Raw genomic sequence first — 27,590 nt, 5'->3', positions numbered from 1 at the left:
TGAACTCATCTATATCCTATTTAATGAGGTGTGCCCACTGATCATGCACTGGGAAGCCATAAAAGTGTCAAATTATAAAATATTCCATATGTATACTTTCTATTTCCATGCTTGCCTTGTTGCAGATCAGTAACAATTAGTTCACATCTGCACATGGCACTCTGAGTAACATTTGTTTAGATCAATGGTTCTCGAAGTGTGGGCCCTAGACCAGCACATCACCTGGAAACTTGTTAGAAATGCAAACTCTCAGTCCCCAGCCAAGACCTAAGAAATCAAGAACTCAGGAGATGAGGCCCGGCCATGGGGACTTTTATCAGTCTTCCAGGTGATTGTGAGGGTGTACGCCAGGTTGGAGAACCACTGCTCCTGCAGCTGAGCAGGGCAAAGGCCTGATGACAACAGGGGTGTTACGAAATTTCTTCTGTTAGAGCGTTAAGTACCAGTCAAAGGAAATAATCATGTCAGTACTGACCTACTGAACTCAATTTTTAAAACTTTGAGTTGCATTTTCCTTAAAGCCAATGAGTAGTGCATTCCACAGAAATTTACCTAAGTCCTCATTTTAACCAAGCCCACAATTCAGGTGTTCAAAGTTAATATTTAAGAAATTTAAGGCCAGGTGTGGTGGCTCATGCCTGTAATCCCAGTACTTTGGGAGGCCAAGGTGGGCAGATCACCTGAGGCCAGGGGTTCGAGGCCAGGCTGGCCAACATGGTGAAACTCCGTCTCTACTAAAAATACAAAAATTAGCTGGGCATAGTGGCACATGCCTGTAGTTCCAGCTGCTTGGGAGGCTGAGGGAGGAGAATCACTTGAACCTGAAAGGGGGAGGCTGCAGTGAGCCGAGACTGTGCCACTGCACTCCAGCCTGGGTGACAGAGTGATACCTTGTCTCAAAAAAAAAAAAAAGTAAAAAGTGTGAGTGACCATTTTATAACTTCTCCTTAACCCATTCCTATCTTTTGCATTATTTTAAAGCAATGCTTCAATAGCATGTGAGCAGAGACACTCAGAAGGAAGGAATACCAAGGGAGGGAAGATGAGGCTCGTTGAAGGCAAAGACACCAGTACCCTGATATGCTTTGAGTCCATGTCCCTGGCAAGATCTCATGTCGAATTGTAATCCTCAGTGTTGGAGGAGAGGCCTGATGGGAGGTGATTGGATCAAGAGGTAGATTACCCCCTTGCTGTTCTCGTGCTAGTGAGTTCCCATGAGATCTGGATCTTTAAAAGTGTGTAGCACCTTCTTGCCTCTCTTCTTCCTCCTGCTCAGGTCATGTAACATGTGCCTGCTTCCCCTTTGCCTTCCACCATGATTGTAAGTTTCCTGAGGTTTTCCCATCCATGCCTCCTGTACAGCCTGTGGAACCATGAACCAATTAAACCTCTTTTCTTTACAAATTACCCAGTCTCAGGCATTTCTTTATAGCAATGTGGGAACAGACTAACACACACCCCATCTCTGTGTCCCCAATAATTGGTTGATCATAGATACTCAGTACATCTTAATGGAACAAATGAATAAATGAAAGAACAAATAGAAGCCTGGAATTGGATGAGTTAGAACACTTTGGGAAAGAACTTTCTGATTAACTGAACTTTCTGGTTCATTGACAAATACTTTTTGCTCTGGTTTCTATTTGTAAAACACTTTCTTAATAAAGTACATTTTGTTTTTCATCTAGCTTGAGTGACTTTCTATTAATTGCAACCCAGTGGTCACTTGATTAAAAGATAGTCCTTGTTCAAGTGTGAGGCATCCAAGCTACATCTGTCCTAAAGGAGACTGTCCAAGTTTCCCATGTTGCATAACACAGCAAAACTGAGAGTATCATTTGTGAAAATTTTCTTATTGAAAATGAATTTATTGGAAACTACCTGCAGAGAAAAGCAAATAAAAAAATTATAGCTCATAAAGCATGACAAGTATATGCAGTTATTATTTTAGAGCAAATGTAATTATTTTTATTGTTGATACTTAAATTAAACACACCTGCATTTGACATTACCATGAGGATAATCAGTAAAGTAGTTTAATATCAAGCTTAGAGTTGTTCAGGAAGGATTTGCCAAAAATACAAGGAAAATCATAATTTTTTTAAAATGAGAGGAAAGTAAAAGACATCTACCAACTGGTTTGCATACTCAGGGCCAAGCAGCTAGAATGATAGATTCACAGAAGTTGACTGAGTCTGGCTAAAACTTCGTTGGCACAATGCTGAAACAGCCCATTGATTTGCTCTGTTCAATCCCAAATTGATTGAATTGGTTAGTCAGTTGGAGTTCCTTGGAAATCTGTCTGTAACCTGTTTGTCTTGAATACGAAGGCCTGTGTCTTTTAGGAATAGCCTCAGCCACACAGCATCCCTACTTAATGGGGAACAAAAGTACTATGGTTACGTAAATGCAAAGAGACCTAGGGTTACCGACAAGAAGTTCTAGTATCTGGCTCAGAATCTCCTTTATGATTCAGGCAAGCTCATTCTTATAGAGAGTCTGACACTCCTGGGTTCTTAGAAAAGGGGGAAGTGAATCTTATGAGAGAGGGAGAGAGAGAGAGAAGAAAGTGATGATGTTATTAAAACAAAAATTTTAAGGTATGAACTCAGGAAGATCTGAGTTTAAATCCTGACTCTACCTCTTTGGTCATAGGATCACTGTCTGTAAAACAGGGATAATAATAAATCTACCTCATAGGCATTTTTTAAGGATTAAATAAGATCGTGCTCATTGAGCACTTACTATCACGCCTAGTGTTTAATTAATATTAGCTGTTTTTGTTAGTTACTTTTCATCAAGCGTAGAATTTTCCTTGATTTGCCCAATAATGTCTCTTGGGTGTTAGATATTTGAGTTAATATCCAGATAGAGAGTAGATGCCTAATGGCAAACTCTTCACTCCAGTGCTGAGTTTTCACCACACTTTATGAGCTGGTTGTGAAGGAAATAATGATTTTCCCACCCAAAATATATCATCCCTGGAAATATTCCAGTTGATGGTCATGAAGCCAAAAAGCAATAGTAATGAGATTATCAGACTCTGCAAAGACAGACAAACTAAAGAAGATTCCAAACCCATGCCTGCCAAGTTTTCCCTTATTTGGAAGTAGCTCGTATGAAATTCTGGAACTCTGTACAGGTCATTCTCAATCTGCCCATTAACTTTCCTGTTTTCTGTCTTCTTGTCTACCTATGTCAACCTTCCTTAATATTTAAGCAGTTTTCAGGAAATTCAGTTTTAAAATGACAGCAAATCAGCTTTGAATTTGCAAAAGCTTCACATTTCAGAGGTGATACTAATCTAAAAAAACACACTATTATCTGTGTAATTTCCAATTGTTGCTGGAAGCATTTTGCTGCGGAGACCATTGCCGGCTATTAAGTAGAGGAGACTTGTTTTGGTTGCCAGAATTAGCTGAAATTAAGATCCTTTGACATCTTCTTACAGAAAAAAAGTCAGTTTCAGTACAAACAATCCAGAATTTAATACATTGTGACAGGTTATAAAGTTCTGTGCATTTGAAAGAAAAGCTTTACTGGTGGAATAATGTGTTTCTAATTTACACTTAATAGGCCCATGAAGTTATGACTAGAAGGACATTAAAGTAATGAGGAAATTCCAGTTATAGACACCTTCTGTAGAGATCTTAAAGATTATGATTAGGGCAGTCATTTTCCCAAGTACCTTATATATAGCTAAAGCCAAAATGAAGGTGTCCAAAGAAAGGAGACGAGAAGCACAATAGGCTTCAGTTTAGAGAGCCAGGAAAGCGTTTTTGAGATAGCTGCTCAACCCAGATGTGGAGGATTTTATGAAACTTAATGAATGCTGTGTTTACTGAAGACCCCCAAGGGTCAGCACCGGGTGCTTTTCCATGAGGGAGGAAGGATCGATCATCAGTGCCATGAACAATAAGAAAGGCAGTATCATTTTTGTGGTTAAACCTTTTCCCCAATACAAAAGAAGAAACATTCTACTTTGCCTTGGTTCTTTGTCCCCACAATTGTCACCTTCTCCATCCTCCCCATAATGAACACAATGCACAATTGTTTTATTCAGTGCTTTCAGCATTTAGAAAAGTCTCAGTGCTACTGTGTCATTTAAAATGTATACTAGATGGCAAGAAAATTGGGAGTGTGTTATTTGATATGACATTGGGTAACCATTCTTATAACGGGAATTGATATCGAGATAGAGTAAGTGGCTGGTGCAGAACAGCAGAGAACATGCTCATAATGAAAGGCATATGATTCACTGCATTGCCAATATGTAGTTTCCTGTCCTTTTGTGAGATCAGTTCTCAAGAGTTAGTTGATAGAAATGAACCTGCTTTCTGACTAAAAAGTGATTGGAATCTCATTCTGTTATTGCTTATATTTTGGGTGTCATATTAAACATGGGAGGTCAAAACATCTTGGGTGCCATATTAAACATATTAGAGGTGGTCAATACATCTCCACTTAGGTGTTAAGAGATCTGGCAATTTTGTTCTTTTTTTAAAAAAAAAAGTTTCTCCAGTAAGAGTTTCATGGCTCTCCTCTTCTTCCTCCCTCTTTGCCTATCGAAAAATATTTTTTGAGCACCCTCTACAAGCCAGGAATTTTCTAGGCATTGGAGAATGAGGTCCTTGTGTTCACATGTACCATGGTTAGGCTCTGATCCTCTTTGGCTTGTTGAAGGTCTGTTCCATCAAACAGCATTTTCTAAGCCTTCATCTTACCTGAGTGTGTGTATATATATACACATATGTATATATAAAATATGTATGCATGTACATATGTATATATGTATATGCATGATAGGTTGCAAAGGATGTTGGTAGAAGTCACCTTCTACCTAGAAGTCTGAGTTTACAGTTTGCAAGTCACCATATTACTATTGAAGAGTAGAAAATGTCCAAAGAAAACAATGCTATGCCAGCAGCTTTGCTTCCCAAAAGCCCATCTCTTTCTGACTTTCCTTCAGGAGGCATGAGATTTAGTTACCAGGTACAATTTCCTTCTTCACCTTCCCTAAGGAAGGGTATCTTGGTGACACTTGACAGCTGGGCAATGAGTTCAATTCAGCCAGAGAAAACAGACCTAGCTAGCAAGTTGTCTGGTGTCCAATAGAAAGATGATCTTCTTTTCTTTAAAATCTTTTTGCCAGTTTGTTATCTTGGGACGTTCTGGAATCCACTTATCTACAACTGAAATTTCCTTCAAGAATAAATATGATAGAATTCTTTCTCATCCCTCTGTGGTCATCATCCCTTAATCAATAATAAAACTTTCAGAAATAGCATCAAAGGCCATGGCGACCTCATTCATTCAGAATGCATGATGCTTTTTCATTGCACTCAGAGGAGGTTCTTACTACAATAGCATGAGAATATCCTTGTTAGACGAGGGCTGGAATCTGAGTTTGTGCTGTTCTCAGCATCCTGAGAACTTGAAAGCTCCAACTCCACTCAAAGTGAAATCATAATATTCTGAAAGAATTTTGGACATAAACTAGGGTAAACTTGGATAACAAGAATCAGCCCTTGTTTGTGGCTGAAACAGAGATATGCTATTGTCACTGTTTGGGCTTTTAGAAAACTAAATTCCTGATAGATTGAAATTTGGCCCCCAGCTTGCTCTGTGATTTCTTTCAGAGTAGGCCCATGCAGTGGACAATCTTATTTATTTTCTTGCAAAACCTCTCATTTGAAATTTCAGAGTTGGAAAGAATCTTACAGGTCATTTGTTCTTATCTTCACCCCTCCCAAATTCAACACTTGTGTCTCCTAAAAGACCAACTATGGTGACAAATAACTCACTAGTTTGTGATACTTTAAAAATGCCTGGCACTGGTGTATGCAATGAGATTTGTACAGATAATTGATGGAGGAATGAAAAGATGCACCCAGTAGCCCAAGTGCCAGGGGTCAGCTCAAGGTGTGGGAGGTATTTACCAGAACTGGCTAGTTATATCCATGGCTTCACCATGACAATTAGAGAGAATTAGAAGAATAAAATCACTTTCTTTTTAGCTGAAGTTCCCAGTTAAGCATGTGGATGTTGCTTGCTGCCATTTTTCTGTCACCCTTGTTTCTTGAACACGCCTATACAATTCATGCCACTTCTGAAATCTACACTTCGTAGTCATTATTTTAAAAATAACAGTATTTCCTTTTGCATATGCACTGAGAGCTGAATAATTAATTTGTTTACTATTTAACACATGCCTATTATCTACAAGATACTCAAAAATAAATGAAGTCAAACACCTTAGTTGGCTTCCCATCTGTAAGAGATATACGAGGAAAGGTACTACATTAAACTCTCTCTGAAGGGAATTTCGTCAATTGTTTCAAAAAATTGTAAAAGTGTTAATACCTGGCCAGGTGTGGTGGCTCATGCCTGTAATCCCAGCACTGTGGGAGGGTGAGGCTGGAGGATTATTTGAGCCCAGGAGTTTGAGACTAGCTTGGGCAATATAGTGAGACCATGACCCTACCAAAAAAAAAATAAAAAAAATTAGCCCAGGAGGATGGCACACACCCGCAGCCCCAGCTACTTGGGAGGCTGAGGCAGGAGGCTCGCTTGAGCCCAGGAAGCCAAAGTTGCAGTGAGCTGTGATTGCATTACAGATTGAGTGGCAGAGTGAGACCCTGTCTCCAAAATAAAAACAAACAAACAAACAAACATACTCTTTATTCTTCTAGCAATTCATCCTAAAAATATGGATTATAATAACAAAAACTGGAAATAATGAGTTTATCACTAATAATAATAATGGGAAATTGGATCCAAATGCCCAATATGAGCTGTCCAGGTAATTAACAGTAGCTTGCTCTAACAAATAATCCAAGACTTCAGTGACTTAACACAGTAACTGCTTATTGTTTTGCTCATGATACAGTTGGAGGTGGATGGTTTGGCAGCCTTCCACTTGGTGGTTTAAGGATCCTAGCTCATTCTGTCTTGTAGTCCTACTCTCTTTTAGAACCCCAAATTGTTCCTCTAGATCCCCTGAATTCATCCAAGTGATGAATAAAGAGAAAGAGCAAACAGGAATGCCTGGGTAGGTAATGGGCTGGATATGGCTTGAATCATTCGGACCACATTCTTTGGCCAGAACCTGGTTATACGACCACAGCTACCTTTAAGGACAGTTAGAATCCTTACAACCAGGAAGTATAACCCTTCGCTAAGACCAAGAAGAGGAGACAGGATTGGTGAGTATCTAGCTGATCTCCGGAATAGCCCCAGATTGGCTAAACACTTAGGCTATGATCCTGACTTGGTAAAAAATAACGTATTTGCAAATAAAAATCCTATTACGTTGGTACAAAAGTAATTGCGGTTTTTGCCATGGAAAGCAATGGCCAAAATCGCGATTACTTTTGCATTAACCTAATGGAAGCCATACATCAGTGCTTCTTCCTGAAAGGTGGGATGCTAAGGATCTTCCTTTTCTATACTGCGCTTTTTAATATTCCTGGGGTCGGGAGTAGGGTATGGATTGGGAGATGTTGATCAAAGGGTATAAAGTTTTACTTTGGTTGAATAAATTCTAGAGACCTATTGTATAGCATGATGACTCTAGATAACGATGCGTTGTATACTTGAAAATTGCTAAGAGATCTTAAATATTCTCACATCAAAAAGAAGCATATGAAGTGATGGATATGTTAATTGCTTGATTTAATCATTTCACAATGTATGATGTATATCAAAACATCATGTTATATACCATAAATATATACAATTTGCATTTCTCAATTATATTTTAATTAAGCTGGAGAAAAAGTAACTTTACTTTAGAATAGGCCCCTCTAATAGAAATATAATGCAAATAACACAGGCAATTTTGATTTTGCTATTTTTCATTTTCATTTTAGCTTTTGATATATTAGTTTTTATTGGTTACATGTTGAAATGATATTTGGGATATATTATGTTAAAATGTGTATTAAAAATAATATCACTTGGTTCTTATATTTTTACAAGTGTAGCCTCAGAGAATGAGAAGCAGCCTGAGGTAGACTGGCTAACAGTCAGAAGGACATCCTCACAGGAGGATGTCTCAGATGTGTGGGAGGCAGGAAAAACTCTATGAAGGAGGGCGCTTTGGGATTGGGCCTTGAAAGATGTTATCAGTACAGGAGTTCCCCCTTATCCGCGGTTTTGCTCTCCGCAGTTTCAGTTACCAGTGGTCAACCATGGTCTGAAAATATTAAATGGAAATTCAAGAAATAAACAACTCACTAGTCTAAATGGTGTGCCATTCTGAGTTCCCTGAGGAACTCTCTTGCCGTCCTGCTCCATCCCTTCTTCATCACAAAAAGGAAAAGGGTGAGTACAGTACAGTAAGATATTTTGGGCCGGTGCAGTGGCTCACGCTTGTAATCCCAGCACTTTGGGAGGCCGAGGCAGGCGGATTACTTGAGGTCAGGAGTTCAATACCAGCCTGGCCAACATGGTGAAACCCCGTCTCTACTAAAAAATAAATTAAAATAAATTAGCTGGGTGTGGTGGCGTGTGCCTGTAATCCCAGCTACCGGGGAGACTGAGGCAGGAGAATCGCTTGAACCTGGGAGGCGGAGATTGCAGTGAGCTGAGATCGCACCACTGCACTCCAGCCTGGGCGACAGAGTGAGACTCCATTTAAAAAAAAAAAAAATATTTTGAGAGAAAGGGACCACAAGTATGTAACTTTTATTGTAGTATATTGTTATAATTATTCTCTTTCATTATTAGTTATCCTTGTTAATCTCTTATTGTGCCTAATTCATAAATTAAACTTTACCATAGGTATGTATGTATAGGAAAAAACATCACAGACATAGGGTTTGGTACTATTCGCGGTATCAGGCATCCACTGGGGGTCTTGAAACGTATCCCCCTCGGATAAAGAGGGATTACTGTAATACTATTGATGACCGCAATATCGGCAACACCCACTGTTTATCACAAGCTTGCCACTCGTCGGTCACCCTGCTAACCGCCAGGGGTCGGTAGCGAGGCGGAGATGGACTTTCTGAATGCGGGAACAACCGCAGTAGCTGCAAAAGCGGAGACCTGCACAAAGGACTATGTACACTTGGAAGTATTTGGGGTGGAGTGGGAGGTAGGGGACAGGAACCATAAGGTGTTAAACTCTTACGAAGTAGAAGAAAAGGCAGGGGGCAAGTTGGAGTCAAGTTTAGAAGCATCTTAAATAGGAAGGGAAAAACTTTATATCTAGTTCCGTGAGAAAATGTGGTGATAACAAAACACTCTGGAAGCGCTGTGTGATAACGTGCTGTTCCAGTGTCCAACACGCACTGACTCACTATGAGAGAGGTACTAATAGTCACGTGAGGTTTCACCATGGGGAAGTGTCCTGACACGTGCATGTTAGGCAATTTCAATGCCTTGTGAACGTCATAGAGTGGATTTACACAAACCTCGACGGCAGAGCCCACCACACCCCTGGGCTGTGTGGCATAGCCTGTTGCTCCTTGGCTACAAACTGGAACAGGGTGATACTGTACTCAATACTGTAGGCAGACGTAACACAATGGTAAGTATTTGTGTATCTAAATATAGAAAAAGCACAGTAAGCCGGGCGAGGTGGCTCAAGCCTGTAATCCCAGCACTTTGGGAGGCCGAGACGGGCGGATCACAAGGTCAGGAGATCGAGACCATCCTGGCTAACACGGTGAAACCCCGTCTCTACTAAAAATACAAAAAAAAATTAGCCGGGCGAGGTGGCGGACGCCTGTAGTCCCAGCTACTCGGGAGGCTGAGGCAGGAGAATGTCGTAAACCCGGGAGGTGGAGCTTGCAGTGAGCTGAGATCCGGCCACTGCACTCCAGCCTGGGCGACAGACAGCGACTCCGTCTCAAAAAAAAAAAAAAAAAAAAAAAAAAAAAAGCACAATAAAATACAGTAGCAAAGCTTTAAAACAATGGTAAGTGTATGGGGCACTTACCATGACTGGAGCCTGCAGGACTGGAGGTTGCTCTGGGTCTGTGACTGAGTGAGTGGTGGGTGAATGTGAAGGCCTGGGCATGACTGTGCACTATCGTAAGCTTTAGAAACACTGCACACTTAGGCTACGCTGAGGTTATAAAGTATCTTTTTCTTTCTTCAATAATAAGTTAACCTTAGCTTACTGTAACTTTTTTGCTTTATAAACTTTTTAGTTTGGACTCATTTGTAATAACACTTAGCTTAAAACACAAATACATTGTATAACTGTACAAAAATATTTTTCCTTATATTCTTATCCTACAAGCTTTTTTTCTATTTTTAAATGTACTTATTTATTTACTTCCTTTTTATATCACTGCCTTCCACTCCCACATCTCATCCCATTGGAAGGTCTTCAGGGGCTAGAACGCCCATGGAGCTGTCATCTCCTGTGGTAACAGTGCCTTCTTCTAGAACGCCTCCTAGAGGACCTGCCTGAGGGTGTTTACAGGTAACTTTTTAAACCATAAGTAGAGCACACTCATTAATAACAATCAAAAGGATAGTATAGAAAATGCATAAACTAATAACGTAGTCTTGATTATCATCATCATGTATTGTGTACTGTACATAATTGTATGCACTATACTTTTACATGACCAGCAGCGCAGTAGGTTTGTTTACAGGAACATCACCACAAACGTGTGAGTAATGCCTTGTGCTACAGCGGTACGACAGTTATGATATCACTAGTTGATAGGAATTTTTCAGCTCCATTATAATATTATAAGACCATCATCATATATGCAGTCCGTCATTGACCAAAACATCATTATTATCTCTATTATCCCCATTTTACAGATAAGGAAACAGGTATAGAGAATTTAGGAAGCTTCCCAATGTTAAACAGTGTGTGACAAAGCCCAGATTTCAACTCCAGTATTTCTGGCTCCAAAATCTACCTCTTAATCACTCACAAAGACTGCACCATTCGGAACCAGAGACCTGGATTCTCATCCTAGGCTCTGCACTCACTCACTGGGAGACTTGAAGTCCTTCTCTGAGTCTCTGGTACCCTCAGCTTCCTCCTCTATCCATTGAAAATGGTTCACACCTTGTTGATCTTAAGGTGTCACTGTGTGGATGGAATGACACTGGGCACATAAAGCATGAGTTATACTGCCTGGCACAGAGCAGATGATGCCCATAAAAGCTGGTTGCCCCCCAAAATGCCATTGGAAGTCATTTTGGGCCTTTAAGTGGGGCAATGAGATGATTGGACTTATACTTTTACATGCATGTTGGAAATACTCATCTTCCCTGATTAATCTGCCAGAGATTGATTGCAGCTGGGAGAAATGTGTTACGAAGATGTTGCAAGAATCCAGAGAAGAGGCAGTGAGGGTCTGAGCAGGGACAGAGGCAGGGAGAAAGCAACGGTATTATTGAATCTAAGATTTTAGAGCGAAACAGGCACTATGGGCCGCATAGTACAAACTATCCTCATTTTATAGAACAAAGGGGCCCCTACCCAGACTTAAAGGACTTGTCCAAGGAGAAGCTGTGGGACTAGTCCAGGGCTTCTAATTTCCTGATTCACTGATTTTTCCTCAACTCAACCAGTGCTGATGTCTCACTAGAGTTTTCAACTCTTAATAAAAATAACAAAGTATATCTATTTTATGTAAATCATATACTTTCTACTCTTCAATAGCTTCCATGGACATTAATCTCATTTGATTTTGCCAATGACAATTCTCCTCCACCGCCAAAGGAAGGTAGCACACTGGAGTTAGAATTATCCTACACTACAGATAGGTAAACTAAGGCATGGAAGATGATTCTAATTTCTGGCTCAAATTCTCTCATCTTTACTTCTACATTAATTCTTTAAATTTTGTTTTTTAAGTGTTATCACAATGTTGATACAAGAATGGTATTCACAGAATTTCGTCCTGAACAAAATTTCATAGGGGCAGAGAGGTTTTAAAAATGTACCTTCATTTAGAAAGGTTAATGGTTGGGGTTTACTTGAAATTATGTCCAAAGAAAGACTTTGATCACAGGATACTGTGATCAGTGGGAAATTGTATGTTTGTAGTTGTTCCGTTTTAATTATGGTGAATGAAAGTATATCTTGCTTAGAAAGTATGCTGAGATGCTATCTCTTTCTGTTCCTTCCAGAGGAAAGAAATCAAATCGTATGTTTATAGAATTTGTTTTCTTGTCTGTGGCCAATTGCTAAATCCTACCACAGGGGGGCGCAGGAAATGTTAGGCGCTTTTCACAAAATGGACACTAGGTGGCGCCGCTCTGCTAGTTTTCTTCATGTCTGCTTTTAATTTCGTCTTTTTATTCCTTTGTTTAGTAGTAATTGAAATGGTTAGCTTTAGCGATATAAAATGTATTTTTATTTTCCCATGCTTTTCTTAATATGTCTGGGTCTGACATTTTGGCTTTATAAAAGCACGCTAAGAGAAGTAGAACCAGTTATTTATATGTTAATATGTTTTCTTTACATTACATAAAATAGTTGTATTTTCTTTCACAGTATTTTTCAGGAATTCAAATATAAGTCTAGATTGAGTTTTCCATTTTTGTCTGTCATTGTCTCTTATTCTTTAGAGTTTTATTGGAAATTACATATTAGTTTGATTTTAAAAGAGGAGACATAATTCTGAATTGTATCAGAACAGCAAAAATCTAACAAAACTTAAAAGCGGAAGAGAAAAATAGGTATCAATAAAGGAGCTGGGAATGGATTCTCCTATTTAAATTTGCATAAGGAGGAGTTTCTCCCAGCCTTATTAATTATTTAGTGAACTAGTTGTGTGTCTGTGAGTTATGCCCCTCTCTGGAGTTTGGATTCCTAATTATAAAAACGAGGCAGTTCCTCTAAATGTTTCAAAGATCTCTTTGCAATCTGAAAAGTAGTGAGATTATGAGTATATTAACAAACTTATGCCCCCTGCCTGTTCCAAACACAATTCTTGAACATATATGCATAAACTGTGACTTTTAAAAAAAAATCTAGATAATTCTCAGTGGCACAAAATATGCAGTTATGAGCCCCAGCCAACTTTTCAATGCATGTTACTCGACTGGCGTTCTTGTGAGAATGAAGTCTGAACATGGAGGAATAAGTCGCCTGCCCTGGGAGAATCGTGTCCCTGGAGCAGAACTTGCTGGCTCCATCCCTGACTAGCTGGGAGACACTGACCTGTCAATCAGCAACGGCAGTGAGCTCCACAGCAGACCCCATGAGGAAGATGTGGAGAAGAAAAAGGCCAGGCCCTGTATCCCAAAATCTATGAGGGGCACAAGTTGTCCTGTCTTGGGAGGTTAGTAATACTGGGGAATACGTGCCAAATGATATCGGATCTTTGTTCCTGACCTGACCCCTGCTCAAACCATTGCCCACAGCTGTGATCCTGAGAAGCGGTGCTAAGCCATCACTGGGCACTGGCTGGGTCTGGGTGGAAATCATCGAATTAGGGCAGAGAAGACCAGACGAAGGCTGGAGAGAGATATTCATACAATTGTTTAACATTCTTTGCCAACTGGTAGCAAATGTTAGACATCATGATCAAAGGTGTTATGTTTTCTGTTGAACAAAAGAAAGTGGCAAAGCTGTAAATACATCAGGTTCACATAGATGTTCACTAGCCTGGAAGCAAATAATAAAAGTCCTCAAGACATGCCCTCCTTGATGAAGTCCACTGGAGCTGGTAAAACGTCGAATGTGAGCTCATCAAACCAAACGGTGCATATGGAACCCTTTTAAATGCCTGTGTTGGCGACACAGGGCTCTTTCTAACCTCTTATAAAATAGAAACAGTTGCACACTTTAGTGCATGGTACATGGACTGATCACCAAGACTAAATGAGTTGCTGAAAACCGTGAAGACTGTTGATGTTACAAAAACAGTACACACTTGGAATAATTTTGTCCCGACTGTCATATGGGCTGAACCTGGTAAAAATGTGGTGGGCCTTTCAGAGCCCCAGTGCACTTCCTGGTGATGTGGCCAGCGGAGCCCCTGCTCTTCTGGGCTAGGCTTGTGCGTGGGCTTTGGGGAAGCAGGAGATTGGAAGTGAGTGATATAGAATCTGAGTTTGGAAGCTGAGGCACTGAAATGAGGGAAAGGGTGGGGGATGCACCGGCAGCCACTGAGATGCAAAAGCTCATGAACCAAATCTTTGGGTTTTTTTTTTTTCTTTGAGATGAAGTTTCACTCACTGCCCGGGTTCAAGCGATTCTCCTGCCTCAGCCTCTGGAGTAGCTGGGATTACAGGCATGCTCAACCATGCCCGGCTAATTTTGTATTTTTAGTAGACACGGGGTTTCTCCTTGTTGGTCAGGCTGGTCTTGAACTCCCGACCTTAGGTGATCTGCATGCCTCCGCCTCCCAAAGTGATGGGATTACAGGCGTGAGCCACCGCACCCAGCCCAAATCTTTGTAAATCAAGAACAGTTCATGTCGATTCAAGATGGTGGCGGCAGTGGCAGTGAACAAAGATGTGAGACTCCTTAGCAGAGAGCTGGCCTGCCTTCCTGATTGATCTTAAACCAGTGATTCCCAAAGGGTGTTCCTGGGCACTCTAGCGCTGAGGGATGTTAATGGATGAGGAGAATAAATGTTTTTTCAAATTCATTTGGAAAATGTGGGATTAAAAAAAGTCAACCACATTTATTTGCTTCTAGGAACCTTTAATATGCTACCACATGTTACTTTTTATTCCTTTTTTAAAGGAGTATTTATGATGTAGGGTTTCCTAAATTTTTTGAGTTTGGAAACTTAAAAAAAATCATTGAGTATCTCGTGACAAGTGTTCTGAGAAATATCTCTTGGAAAATAATATCCTAATGCATCCTAATTTATTTTGGATTAAATTCTATTTTAGCATTATCAGTATAAAATTTTCAGGATAAAATAATTGACAGAAAAGTGAAGGATTTATTAAACCAACTTATTTGGTGACATGCAAGCAAAGCCAGAAGGATTATTTTGATTCTTTTGTTTGAATCCGTTGTGAGCATAGACACACTCCTAAAAAAGGCACTGGCCCCATATTTAGATTATTTTTCTCTCACTCAGCTACGCGAAGTTGCCTCTGCACTCCACACAATTGGGCCTGGCCTAAATGCTGCCGCTGCCTTGGAGCCTGGTGTCAGTTTGGTTGTCAGTCGAAGCAGATCTTCTGCCATGATGAGAATAAGAAGAATAAATACAGTTCCTCATTTCCAAGTCAAAGACAGTGCAAATTGATATTACACAGTAAAATGCAATGAGATTAAATCAATAACATCTGCAATAAGGCATAATGAAGGTAAAATTGTATCTCTGGCTTCCTGAACAGCTGTGAATCTATTTTTAATGATCCTCATTTTTGGCAGTCAGCTAACAACTTCTAAAACGTCCTAGAAATTGGATTGTTAAGCAGATGAGCACGGCAGTGGCTCAGAATGTCATTAATTTCAGCTGCCTTATCCATCTGCATAGGTGAGACAGAGGCATCGAGAACTTACCACTCACCCACCTACCAAGCACCCCGCTCGCAGCCTTGGATGGCCCCCGCAGATGCTGAAGACAGCAAGGCAGGGGAGCTGCGGGCAGGGGAGCTCCCTGGAGAACCACAGACTGTTGAATTAAGGACAGAAAGGAAAAGTTCTGGCCTTTGTAATGCCAATTACAGTACATAATTGGCTTGCATGTCTCCAGTGCGCTATAGAACCTCATAACCACTGCAGAGAACTGGATGCTGTCATGATCCCTCAGTTTATCAGCGGGGCACTGAGGGGCCTTGAGATTGCTCCGCCCAGGACTTGGTTAAGGTCACACTGCCAGCAAGTGCCAGAGCCAGGACCCAACACAACTCTTATTCCAAAGCCAGGACCATTTCCACGGCTCTGCCGGTCTTCTGCGTATTTGAATAGTACCCATGGGAAAGGCACCATGAAAAATTTGATATTGAGGAAATGTGAACACTCAGGATCAGCCATGTTCTTCTTAGCTGCCTGGCACTTTTGCACTTGGCTGCAGCTTTTACAAGCTGTGCCTGGGAAACAGGCATTGATCTCTTTGGTTGATCGTTTTGAGCTTGCTTTCCTTCTCTGGGCTGGCAGGGATAGGGGTGGGAGGTGGCGTCCCATGCTCTGCACACGGTTGTATTTTGTGCATCCCATGGACAAATTCTCAGATCCCAAGTCAAGCTTACAGGCTCAGGGGCTCAGGAGGCTCCAGGCTCAATGGTGTTCCAGAAGGCTTCACCTGAGGGTGGAAATTCACCTTCAGACCCCTTCCCTGCCTGTGTGAGAGCTGAGAGAGGGAGATGAATTCCTTACGCTCTCCCCTGTGCTGGGAAGCAGTGGTGTTGAGAGAGATCTATGTGTCGAAGATGGAGCTGCAGCTAAGATGACCAGCCTAGTTGATGGGCTTGTTCCACCGCCTGGCTTGCTTTTGGCAGTGGAGCTGCTCTTTTGCTGCCTGAAGTATGCGACAATCAAGAATTTGATGGTGTAGAGGGTGAGGCTGTGACATGTGTTTGGATTGGAGAAGAGTCTGGTTCCAGGAGAGTCATCCTATGACAAATGGGACCTGAATGGTTGAGTAAAACAATATAAATGGATACTTCCTTCCACAAGGAAGCCTCCCGGTGGCCTTCCTGATTTGATGGCGGGAATGCTGTTAAGAGAGGTGGAAACAGCAGAGGGAACTGGGAGGTCTGTTATAATGGAACAATATAATCAAATGCTAATGGGTAAAGCGATGCCTGATGTGCTCAAAAACTAAGGCTGGCATCTGAAGACGTGAGGGAAATTGGAGGGATTAAGGTCCACGTGAAGGTGAACAAATCATGTTCAGAAAGAGAAGGCAGGAGGGGCCCAGGGAGAAGAGGGAGAGCAGATTGCCAGGCCCAGGAGGACTTAGTGGGCTGACTGCAGGGGCCAGGGGGCCGTGCAGCGAATGAGAGGGATCCTCGCAGCTGTGTCGGGACCTGCTTGTCATGCCAGGGGAGCAGTGTATCTCCTAACGTGCAGGGAACAGACCCCTTTCTTCTGGTTCCTCTCTCCCCAGTGGTTCCCTAGCACCAGCTCTTCCTACATATATTAACCAACGATTCAAACATGTTGTTTTGCTTTTCAAGAAGCTGTTGTCCAGAAGCATTTAACTTACATGCGGAAGGCCACATGCTGGTCTTAATGAGTTAGCTGGGGGTGGGGACAGCCTTTCATTGTACGAGGAGCTACTTGTCTGTCAGTGATGAAAAACCTTATTTCTTCACTGTTCATTGACAAGGGCTTAATTCAGGGTTGGCAAATAAGTTTTGTTTCCCGTGTTGACTTTATTGATTCACTATGTTCAGAAGGATTATGAGGCTAGGTCTAGGTTCATTCAGTTAGTGAGGTCCGCCCTGGATGAGAGGTAGAGAAGATAAGTCACAGCCACGACCCTACTGTACCTAATGAGGTGTTTGCACTTTAAGTGGAGCTGGCTGAAGCCTCAAAAACCAAGGGAACGTCACACTCTCAAGTGGGAGAGGAGACAGAAGGAGGAGCACTTCCTGCTCCAAAGTGCAAAACACATAATTATTTCAGGCTTTGGAAGTATCGGAAATCAAATTCACTGCTAATGAGGCTGTTTGGAAGAATCAAGACCCCAGAGAATGGTTTAGTAGAAGCCAGAGGGCCAAGCTAAGTTGTCCAGTAACCTGACTTAGAGTTAAGGATCAGGAAATTGGGCTACTACCTATCAGACAGGAGGAGCAAGCTGGGTCCTCTGCTCCTTCCCATTTTGAATAGTGAAGCAAGAGCAAGTCCAAAGAGACAAGGGGGATGGAGATATGTATATATACACACATATATGTGACTCATATTTATGTGTGTGCATAGATATATACACATGCAGATCATATACTGCATCTCTCACTTGAAGTATGGCTGCGCCGCGTGAGATCCATTATACATCTAAAAAGCAGGTATGGGCCATGCCATTACCCAGATCATATACGTCTCATAGATCTAGACACTGCGTGCAGGGTCCATATATATCTGAGTATGGAATGCACGTGTACGAGATGCATCGTCTCATGGGGTATAGACTGTACATATGCAGATCCATATACATCTCAAAAGCAATTATAGGCCTGCGTGCAGATCATATGCATCCGGGAATTATAGACGCACGCGTGCACCGGATCCTTCCGACCTCCAGCCGGGTATGGTACCGCGTGCGGATCATATAAAATCTCCGCATTAGGTATGGGCCTGTCGATGCGCAGATCAGCCCATCAAATCCTCCGCGTGGGTATGGGCCGCGCGTGCACCAGATCCGCGTATGCGTCCTCACGTGGAGTATGGAACGCACCGCCGTGCAGATCATATCAAATCCGCGCATTAAGAATTATGGTAACCTGCTGATACAGATCCTTACGTCTCGCCAGGTATAGGCGCGCACGCAGATCATATATCTCGGTACCGGGCGTATGCGGATCATATGCATTAATTATAAGACCGCACCGCCGCGCGGATCCGCCATCACGCACGTGCGCCGGAAGTCCATGTACCGAAATTATGCATTATCCTTGAGTACAGACCTGCATGAAGTCTGGATCATGTCATCTCAGCAGGTGTAGTTTGCATGAGATGTATAAAACATCTATATTGCATAGACAAAGGGCAGCAAGGAATGAGAGGCCAGGGCCCTATTCCCTTGCTGGTCTGCATCAGGTAGTAAATCTCTTTCTAACTGGTGGAGCTAGGCTGGCTGACAAAGGCAGCCAGCTAGGCTCCAAAGTTAGAGGGCAGTGCCTGCTCAGGTTAGATACCTGAAAACTGACCTCATGATCAGCTGTGACTCCCTGGGACTGTGGAGCGTGAACCACAGAGTTAGAGAAGCAATTTGTCCTTTGGCTATGAGCAGATCAAAACCTATGATGTTGGTGGTGTCTGGAAACCTTCACTGTGAGTTCAGATTAGTTCTGGGAGGACTTGCAGGGCTTGAGTAGATTAAAAAGCAGAGCTTAATAGTATTTTAAACAAGATGGTATCACCATTCAGAGGTAATTCTACATGTTAATATCTTTGTCCATACTAGCTTTCTAATAAACTGCATTTTACTGGTAGGGTATGGGATGCTAATTATCAATGGGGTTTTGTTTTCAAAAGGAAAAGTCACACCAAATGTCTGCATTGGATAATTTCCCATAGATGAACATCAAATGACTGATGTTGAATTTACTCACCTATTAGAGAAGCACATACATATATTATGTCACAGTTTGGTTTCATAAAAATATTTTAATAACTCCATTTTAATATAACTGATATTCTTTTTAATCTCATGTATGTTATTTTATACATTAAAAACATGGGTCTGAGAAGAAAGTCTCCGAGTAGAAAGAGCCCCCCTGTCATATGAGTAGGCCTGGGGTATAGTACTTGCTAAACAACTTTGATCAATCCTCCTTTTAATGTATTTATTTTGGGCAATTTAGAAAATTGAGATGAAATTCACATAATATAAAATTTACCATCTCAAAGTGTACAGTCACGGGATTTTAGTATATTAACGAGATTTTATAACCATCACTACTATCTAATTCCTGAACACTTCATTACCCCAAAGAGAAACCCCATCCCTGTTAGCATCACTCCCCACTCCCCCTGCCCTAGCCCCTGGCGACAACTAATTTGCTTCCTGTCTCTATGGATTTGCCTATGCTAGACAGTTCTTATCAATGGAACCAGATAGTATGTGGCCTTTTCTGTTTGGCTACTTTCACCTAGAATGGTATCTTCAAGATTCACTTCTATTGGAGCATATGTCAGAACTTCATTCCTTTCTATGGCAGAATAATATTCCATTGTATGGATGTACCACATGTGGTTTATTGTTGATCCATTCAGGCCAAGTTCTTTTTCAGCCTTAGGTTCTACACTTGCAAAATGAAGAGATTAGGGAAGATGATGGCTAAGGATTGTCCCAGCTTTCAAACCATGTTTGTGCACCCTCCTTTTAGCCACTGCTGCATTGTTTTGCATAAATCTCTGCTTTGACACAGTTCTAACGGACCTGTTTTCAAAGATTAGCCTATCCAATTCCTCAGCACATGTTTTTCAGTTCAATCCATTTATATGTACCCCCAAAATTTAAAAACCAGTTTGGAGATCGTACCTAACTTAGGCCTTTTGGGTAGATGTCTTTAATGAAATATTCCCCTTCTTCAATTATCTTTACAACATTACAGCAACCATTCAAACTATAATAAGCTGGGCCCATGCATAGGAGGCTGAATTTTTTTTCAATTACAACCGACAGAAAATTTCTTTTTAAATATCTGTGGCGTTTTGGATGCCCCCGGGAACAATTCAAGGTCTCTTCCAACGTTCCCACACTGCCATTCTCAATGCTGAATTCCAAAAAAGAATTTTCATCTGCCACTTTAAAATTTCAGCAAATCCCAACAGCTTATTTCCACTAAGCCTGTAAAGGATCAGAAAGATAAAGGAGGAAAGGGCTCATGGAGATAAGGAACTAGCAATAAATCCTCCAACAATGTGAGCACAAAGCATTGTTCAAAGAGTTCACTTGAGGATCTGCGCCCGCTTCTTAACGCATTGCCTTCACTCTTGTCTTTATTAGATTACGGAATAGCACATAGAAACAACAGTCAGAAATAACACAAGGCTTCTTAGGCAGTACAACAAATACATATTTAATATGGGAAAAGAAATTGTAAATTATGTACAATGTTATTGGATTTTATGCTCTCTCTCATTCCCCCAATGCATACATTTAAAAAGGAATCGCCCGTTTCATCTCCTCACCTTTCTCTGACATCAAGTAAGCCCTGTTTTGCTTTCAGCCTGTTCCTTTGTTGCATAACCACACTCTCAATCCATTCTTTCATTTCCTCCCAAGTGCTTTCCATCACACCGTGGCCTCTGAACCTCACGTTTGAGACACCTCATTACACCCACCAGCACGTGGTGCTGAAGCGTTTACTGTGCTCAGCCCAGGATATTCTTTGCTTGCAAATGCTTTAGGTTCTTTGGGAGATAAACCAAGAAATCTGCAAATTCATACCTAATCTGTCATAGTCCTGTCACCCAATTCAATCCTCTCTAAACAAAATCCTTTTGGTGAAAGGAAGACAATACCCCCGTTTCATAAATAATTTTTTCCACCAACCTTAATCTGCTGTCTATGAATATTAATGAGTCTCATCGATTCATGTCTCCATTTTATGTCCTATATTAGACACCTTCCCAGAAAGCTAGCTGTCAAGGTTGCATAGGAACCTATTTCACTTTCACATTAAATTAGCAAAATGAAAAAGGGCGACTTCTTTGGCTTGTAGGTTTCAAGAGATACCCCTTTAGCCCTACACTCTGATTTTTGTTTTTTACATTGCTTTTAAATTACAGGCTGATCTGTGCAGGAAAGAGAGTTAGGTCACTTCTTTTTTGTTTGTTCCAGGCAAGAGTTGACTGGTAATTGGTGACCTGATACCATGGAAAATTTTCAGAGACCTACAACATGTGTTTCTGTGTTTTTCTCTTACCACTAATTGTGACTTCTTTGCTTGCCTTTCTTTCTTTTTCTTTTCTTTTTTTCTTTTTTGGTGCCTTCCTTGTTGGATCTATGTCTGAATTCCTATGAGATTCTGCTTCTTTTGGCTATTCCTGCCTTTAAATATTTTTCCAGGGGACAGCAGATTAAATAGGATTGGTTCCAGGACTGCCACTGGCGTATAGGGAATCTTTGTGAAAATTAGAGAAGTGGTCTTTTGACAAACTAATTAGAAAATGGCTTCATGACATTTCCTCTAAGGGGACATATTAGGAAAAGGAGCCCCTCTCTGGGTGGACATAGCTGTGTACAGGATCCAGGTTCTGTGGGGAGGCGGACTGCATTTTAACACCCACTCCCTCTCGACGGGGCACCCTGGTTCATTTCTCTCATTAAATCTTTCACACGTCTCTTTTAGCTTATTTCTTAGACCCAAGATATTTCTGGGACACTAGAGGCCTACCCTTTATGCTTAGTTCTTTTCCAATTGCAATTCACTTTTTTTTCTTTCTTCTTTTTCACAGCATTCATGTTTAACCCCTTGTTTATCTGCCAGGTTTTACTGAAAAAACTTCACCTTTACAACATTGAGCAATGTGACTAGGAATTCCAATGGCATCCTTGGATTCTTTTGTTTATTTGATTGGTTGAGCTTTTTAATACATGCTTTCACATGTTTCACAAAGACTTGTTTGCCCATAGCATTCTATGTTGCTTAAATGACAAACATGGCTAGTTGCCAGAGGGGGCCATGTTATTTGAGGGAATCCTGGAAGCCTGCTCTGGTTCTATATATACTCCTCCCTTGCTTTCCACACATGCCTGAAATTCCATCTTAAAGTCATATTGTTTTTGATTAAGTAAATATAATATAACACACTTAGAAATAACAAAGTACACTGTATCAGTCATTAACACTTTAGTGAAAACTAGATTATAAAATCCGATTCCAGGGACAGCTATGAGAAAGAAGGAAGGGTTTGGGGCATATAGAGAACTTACTCTCTGGAGGGTAGGCCTGGTTAGGTAGGCATAATACAATTTGAGCACATTGGGTATTTGGGAGATCTCTCAAAGAACCAGGAACATGGAAGGCAAACTTTCCCTTGCCAAGTTTTTGTCTACAGCAATCCCAGAGTAGGGCTTGGTATCAACTGTTCAACAGTATTGGTGTTTTCCAAACCAATTAAAAGTGGGACTTTTTTTTTTTTTAAACTTACTGGGACACCTGAGAATTTGAATTTCTGCTTTAGAATGAAGCCAGTCACTCCCTGTTTTGTCCTATCTGGTGTAAACATTAAACTTTCTCAAAGGCCCAGCAGGACAGCATATACACATCCAAAGAATTAATTTCTCACATGAACATGGATGTCTGTGGAAAGATCTTTGGGTCATAGATCACAAATGCAAGGGATATTGAAGAAATTAGAGTCCTTAAAGATCATCATTAGTCGAGTCTAAATGTGGGCTGCACACACATTTAAGAGCACAAAGCCATGAGTTACATACAAATAAACATGAAATATCTTCCTGAAGTGTCAATTTTACTAGACAATAACAAACTTAAAATGTGAGTCTTAAATTAAAACAAGCATGACTATATTGTGGAATTGAGTACAGCAGGCACAAGAACTTGAACAAGCACCGAGGGAAATGAATACATGATTATAGAAGACAGAGCTTAAAGGGATCTTAGAAATCATCTAGGCCTGCACACTGAGGCCTGATCATGCATCAGAATCACCTGCAGAATTTCAAACAAAACTCCAAAACAAGATTGAAGCTGGGCTGCTTTCCAAACGGGTTCTGGTACATTGATATTTCTCCAAAGCCTTGGAGGTGATTTGAAGGTACAGTCAGGGCTGAGAGCCACCAAATTCTAGCCCAGCTGAGGCTCAGAGAGGTAAAGTGACCCCAAAACATACAACAAAAATTTGTATTTGGTGTTTTTATCTATTGCTCTATGTATGATATTCTTCTCAACAGGATCAGCTGTATAATTTGTGGACCCAGTGCAAAATATGAATCTCAAGACAGCAACAGCAAAACATTAAGCGCAGAGCCTTTGTATGTATGGAGCCCAGCGTGAAGTCGATCCTGCCCCTCTAAAAGGCTGAACAGCGAGCGTGTTCAGGGCAGCAACCACCCTGAGAGCACAGCTGGAGCAGGTCCACGGGGTGGAGAGGAGCCTGCCTTCCTCTCCCTGTCTTAGTTTACGGGACTAGTTAACATGCTTACATGCACACAAACACATATGCACAAACGCACACACACACACGCACCTGGACAGGTAGTTCAAAGAACCCTCTGACGGAAGTGTTCAGCAGAATGAAATCCAATTTTTTAAAATATGAAAGCATATTTCCTTGTTTATCTAAGTCAGGAATGAAACTGTCATCTTTTGAGTGTAACCTATGTTCAATGGGTTTAAAATTCTAGTTTATACTTTCAAAATTCTAGTTTATACTTTCTCCCCAAACCACAACCCCACTCCCCATCCCTGCATCATCTCCCATACTTCTAAATCTTTATCTGGAATTGTAGACTCAGAAGACTGAAAAGCATTTTGTCATATTTTGACCCAAACTGCCCTCTCTAAAATAAATATCTGTGGTGTTGGGGGTGGCCAGAACTACCCACCCACACACACAGAATGGAAGCCCAGCAGAGCCGATAAGGACTCCAGACCTGAGAGTAAACCTCACCCTAAGGAGGCCATTCTTTCCGGAGAAGGAGGATGCGCACTTCTGGGCCTGGAGAAAGACCTCTGTGAGGGCCAGAAGGGAAGGCACAGGGTGGGCCTGGGGTCAGTGCGAGGAGGCAGAGGGCCATGGCCAGTGTATTGGAGGAAGAGGGAGACATTCATTCTCCTGAGATTGAGCAGGGAGCAAGATACTGAGAGCTAACGAGTCAAGAGGAGGATGGGGGACACCAGGGAATTCAGGGTAGAGATGAAATTCTCATTACATCACCACTGGATTAACACACAAGCCTTCCTCTCTCCCAGGATTTCTTCTTGGAGCTGGCTGCTATGAAATATTTGGGTCCAGAGATGCAGGGAAGCCCTAGAGGAAAGAAGGTGATTGCTGTTTCTGGGAATTTGCATCCAGCCTTGTAGACACAGCAGCCGGTGACCATCACCTACAGGACTGCAGATGCTTTCTCAAAACCCTGGAAATCATGAGGCATCTGGTCCCGAAGGCGAGGCCAGTCTGCTCAGGTGCAGAGAGATCCAGTGTGGTCCGTTCTATGAGGACCAATGCTTACCTGGCCAGCCTTCTTGATGCCAGAACCTTGTCTGTACTAGTGTTCCTTTGGCTGGCCCCTAACAATATCTAAGTCTGCCTCTCAACCCAGAACTTCATAAAAATAAGAAAGGATTCATTGAGATTCAGAAAAGGCACATGCTGGAAAACAGTATAAACAGTTTCCTAAATAAGTAACTATAGACCATGCACATGGATAGGTAGGCGATGATGCAAAACAAACCACAGATCCCACAGGAGCTTCTTAGTGCAGTGGTCAAGGCAGACTTTCAGGTCAGACAGACAAGCGTTCTGTTCCCACCTCTGTGTGATCTTGGGCAAAAAACTTAGTCTCTCTTAGACTTTTTTTTTCACTGCAAAGTTGCCTTGAATACCTATTTCACAGACTTGCCTTGCGGGTTAAATGAAATGGTGTAGGTGAGGGCTGAATGTTGAACGTAGCATGAATGTTGTAGGTATTCAGCAATAATCACTATTAGCCACAAATCCTTTCCTTCTTTCTGCCCCCACTCTGGGGATAAATGAAAACCTTAGCCAAGAGGATGTTTCTGGCCGGGTCCTGTTCCAAACATTTAGCACTTTTTGTCCTAATTCTGTGGAGTTGGCTGGGCTCTATGCCACACGGGTACTCTTTCACAAAAAGCCTAACAGGCTGGGCATCTCTCCATAACAGGGCCTATGTATTAATTGAAAGACAAACTTCTTAGCCTTTGTCTCCTGCTGTTTTCGAATGTCACACTTTGAACATGAGTCAAGATGAATAGTCGTAATTTGCTTCCCGATCAATTTGGGCATTGCTGGAAGATGAGACTATTCTTTCTATTTCTTCCAATGTGTGTCCAGAGAAGTGGCCCCAGAACTGTGTCTCTCTGGGTTACCTTCTAGCAGCCGGAGGGAGGGCTCGTCCAGACCAGAACTTCTCGGGGGACCCAAGCCCTTCAAGAACATGTCTTTGAGCATTGTGTTGCAAATAAGAAAAGTAAGGACAATGAAACGAGATTTTGTTCAATAAAGCTTTTAATGGAAAGGACTATCCTTTATCCTTTATGCTGAGATTGTGACTTGCTTATATTTTTGGTATACAGTTATGCTTTTTTGGTGTAAAACAGTGGAGAGAGTAGACAGGAGTGGTTATTTGTAATGCTGTGGCTTGGCAAAATGAATGGTAGGCAAACTCATGTTACTCCCCTCACCATCACCAACCACCATCCAATTACAATTTAAAAAAAAAAAAAATCTGGCCAGATGCAGTTACTCATGCCTGTAATCCCAGCACTTTGGGAGGCCAAGGCGGGTGGATGACTTGAGGTCAGGAGTCCGAGACTAGCCCGGCCAACATGGTGAAACTCCATCTCTACTTAAAAATATACTAATTAACCAGGTGTGGTAGTGCATCCCTGTAGTCCCAGCTACTCAGGAGACTGAGGTGGGAGAATCGTTTGAACCTGGGAGGTGGAGGTTGCAGTGAGCTGAGATCAGGCCACTGCACTCCAGCCTGGGCAACAGAGTGAGACGTTGTCTCGAAATTTTTTTTTTTTTTTTTTTTTTTTTTTTAAAAAAAAAAAAAAAAAAAAAAAAAAAAAAAAAAAAAAAAAAAAAAAAAAGGCTAGAAACCACTGATATAGACCACCCAGTCTGTTTGAGAAAGAAAATCACTTCCAGATTAGCAGTTACCTGGAACATTTCCCCCTGGACTGGAGACCCCCGGGCTTTTGCTGCATAAATTATTTCATGTCTCCTACGTGGCTAACGTGGCTAATGAAGATGTGAGGAGCTTTATGAGAGTTTATGGGTTCCCTAATAAACCAAGCATGTCCTAATAAGGATGGATGCAAAATCGAATGAGCTGCCGTCATTCCTACCATGGATACAAACCCTGCCTTGTGTGATAGGTCTGAGAACACTCACCACCGCTGCGGATTCGGTACTTCCAAAATGTTGTGTTTATTTTCTTATACAAATTCTTATGTGACAGTGTTAACTTTAACCAGTTTTTGGGGGGCTTTGAAAATACCACATTTTGGGGGGTAGGTGGGGAGTCTGATACTGTAAAATTACTTCTTTCTTCATTGTTAAGTCCCAAACTTCACTAGGAACGAGATGATGTTTCTAATAATGCATCCTGAATGACCTGCTGTTTTGTCTCATCCTCTTGTGTTTCCCAGGGTTGCCTGAGTAAATGTTTCTGGAGCTCCCTGGGAAGGGCCCCTGTGGTTCTCCAAAAGTTTTCCTGATGCTGCAGCCAGTTACTGGGCTTCAGACTGCTGGTCTTCACACCATCCTGTTATCTCAGGGCGTTTCACTGTTCCAGACATTTCCCACTGGCCTTGGTCTCCCTCATCCTCTCTTCCTCTGCAAGACTTTGTGATTAATTTCTGCTGCCCCCTCCTGGAATGACAACTTGCTCAAGTCCTGCCCCCTTCCCCAGGGTTCAGTTCTAATCACATTTCCTCTGGGAACTCTAAGATCCCTAGAATGCAAATACCTGCCCTTCTTATTCTCCTACTGTACTTTGTACCCCCATAAGCCAAGATGCTTGTGATGAATGCCAAAATGATTATTTACATGTTTTTCTTCCTACTACCTCCAGTAACCATATGGATACAAAGAATAGATCAAATTAGTTTTTTGAAACTTGCCCAAACACTGGCACGGTATAGGGTACATAGTAAGTCTGGCAAGTATAGGATAAAACTGAGTTGTCTTAAATTCTAACTAGAGTGTAAATGACTGATTGTCATACTTCTACGGAATGTACAAGAAAAACTGTCTCCATGGTAGGAATTTTTGTTCTAATCAGTCCATGGAAAGAAAAGGCTAT

The 27,590-nt window shown here is 41.5% G+C and overlaps 1 long non-coding RNA gene across 4 annotated transcripts; it reads left to right on the top strand.

Annotated features, from left to right (window-relative positions):
• Positions 1-1,365: 1,365 nt before the first annotated feature.
• Positions 1,366-26,048, top strand: LOC103882964. Of its 4 annotated transcripts, XR_644979.4 has the most exons (5): positions 8,783-9,535; positions 10,339-10,438; positions 23,490-23,671; positions 24,511-24,582; positions 25,613-26,031. It is a non-coding gene; the product is annotated as an uncharacterized LOC103882964 (long non-coding RNA). The 4 variants fall into 4 exon arrangements; XR_001900861.3 differs by lacking the exons at positions 8,783-9,535; positions 24,511-24,582; positions 25,613-26,031 and adding exons at positions 1,366-2,600; positions 8,171-8,325 and having other exon boundaries at positions 23,490-23,918; XR_002521007.2 differs by having other exon boundaries at positions 24,511-26,048.
• Positions 26,049-27,590: the final 1,542 nt, after the last annotated feature.

This window comes from Papio anubis, chromosome 4 (assembly GCF_008728515.1).
Source record: "Papio anubis isolate 15944 chromosome 4, Panubis1.0, whole genome shotgun sequence".
Taxonomy (NCBI): domain Eukaryota; kingdom Metazoa; phylum Chordata; class Mammalia; order Primates; family Cercopithecidae; genus Papio; species Papio anubis.
Note: the sequence above shows the minus strand (reverse complement) of the source record. Positions and strands in the feature narration are given on the sequence as shown.